General features: G+C 40.1%; 1 long non-coding RNA gene across 1 annotated transcript; it reads left to right on the forward strand.

Annotated features, from left to right (window-relative positions):
* The first annotated feature begins 484 nt into the window (after window positions 1–484).
* On the forward strand, window positions 485–1,628 carry LOC143040889 (uncharacterized). The gene is made up of 2 exons (XR_012967757.1): window positions 485–1,121; window positions 1,235–1,628. It is a non-coding gene; the product is annotated as an uncharacterized LOC143040889 (long non-coding RNA).
* The last annotated feature ends 531 nt before the right edge of the window (window positions 1,629–2,159 follow it).

Here is a 2,159-nt window from a genome sequence, read left to right on the forward strand (position 1 = left end):
AAGATAAACAAAATCAAAGACAACATAAAAAAGAATAGTAGTGGGGCAATAGCAGGAAAGATCCGAATAAACTTTTCCATGGTCACTTGATCTCCCAGTGGCAGTCACTAGTAGCCTTAGGAATCGAACCCAGTCCACCTAAGAGGCGAGTGATAATCAAGAATTTGGGTTGGGCCTCTTGCTACACAAGTACCATGATACGGCTCTAGATATAGAATGGACAATGGCGGCTGTAGCCGAAAGTGTCTCCTCTCCTCGCAATAACCGTTAAGTTGTACGGTACATGAAGCAACCATCTGTTACCCAACATCAGAAACTAAATTAAAAAAAAAAAAATCTCCTCTAGGGGTGGACTAGAGGGATGGAATTCAAAATACTCGAGACCCCAAGAATAATTGCTCAAGGTTCTCTTTCGTTAAATGCTCTAGTTTAGTTTTGTGTTACAGAACAATGAGATGAAGAAAGTGCTCCGATAACATGTTTCTTCCTGCAGAAGCTGCGTCGACAGTAGCGCATCGTGGTCACCTAGTGGCCGTTACGTGTATCACTTTCACTTACACGCGGGAAACGAAATCGTACTACACGACAACTTTTAGCGTATAACACTCTTTGCGTGTACTGATATTTGTTCCGAATATGATTTCGTTATCTGATAAGTAATCACTATGCTGTCAACATTCTAGTAGCTGATGTCTATACAGTACTACGTACCATGGTCGTATAAATAAACATGGACGGGGCTAGTCGAGTCAGTACCAACCTTCCCTTCCTCAAGTGAACAGCTAACCTCAGCCTGTGCTCTTGTCAAACGTTTCCTGAAAGAACAGAAAGTTGAAACTTAAGTTTCTTCAATACCCAGCCACGCCAGCAAAAGCGATTGCATCCGAACGCACTTGATTAAGACATCGTTTCTCCAGACACCTTTTTATTTTCAAAATGGCGCGAAAGATCGGAATCGTGTACGATACTGGATACTGCAACAACTTCCAGCCACCAATGCATACTCCAGGCCCTAAGATCTTGTGCCCTGCCTGCAACCCACAGAGGGCCAGGGAGAAAGGTGCCCTTATTTGCCTGATTATGTATGCAATTTGGTCATCGTCGATGTACGAATGAGACATGTAAGTATATGTACTTTTTTGTCTTGACTTTGTATTTCCTGAGTTCAAACGTTTTTAAATCTCACGCCAACGCTGCCATGAAGGTGTTCATAAAGATGCTGTTTCTTATTCAGAGTTTGTGCCAATCGACCGAAACTTGATTGCAAATAATGTTGTAGAAGCCCAGCGGCTGGTGTGGTTGTGCGGGCACGGTTGCAGACGACGAAAGACCGCGCCGTCGCATTCCTTGAGTGGCGCCTTGGACGGTTACTGCGCGGGAATTCGAATTCAAATCAGCTCGCCCAGCCATGAAGCTCAACAGTGGGGTAGAAGACGACCAGGATGAAAATGAGGCCTTGTATTCGTTCAAATTATCACAATGAATGGTTAATATAATCGTGGTGTCTTGCTCTCTGTATCATGTCTACTGATTACAAATTGATTGTAACCAATTATTATGCATAATTTTAGTAATTATATGTAATTATCATTTGGGATTGAAATACTGTTATAAAGATTAGAATTTACTTTTATCTTTTAATTAACCCTATTTGTAAAGGAGTGATCTGAACTTCAATCACAATCAAAGGCTTTCTTTTCCAAGTTGTCACAGAAAACTTATCAGACAGACCATGAACTTCAGAATTTGGGGTGATGTCTGATATCTAGCACAATAATTACATTAATTAATTCTGAATTTCTGACTGAGGTTGAATGGGTGGTTATGTGCACTGTGACTGTAGCTGATACCTGATGCTGAAATCTTATGAAACAAATTGAAATTGTGAGCAAATCTGTAACTTTGAATACAGGAACGTCACAGGCTTCGTTTGCATAGAAGTGTGAATTAGAAAACGACGAGGATGGTAGCACTGACTACAAAGTACGATGACCTGAGCAATGCAATTTATTTATTTATTTTTTATTATTTATATATATATATATATTTGCTTAACGTTCAAGAATTGGACAGAGAGGCTGGACGTCTTATACAACATATAGTTGTGATAACCTGTATTCATTGTATGGAAATTCTCCTAATTCCATATTTTTACAAGG

Source organism: Oratosquilla oratoria, chromosome 29 (assembly GCF_046742065.1).
Source record: "Oratosquilla oratoria isolate Oo_2021 chromosome 29, ASM4674206v1, whole genome shotgun sequence".
NCBI classification, from domain to species: domain Eukaryota; kingdom Metazoa; phylum Arthropoda; class Malacostraca; order Stomatopoda; family Squillidae; genus Oratosquilla; species Oratosquilla oratoria.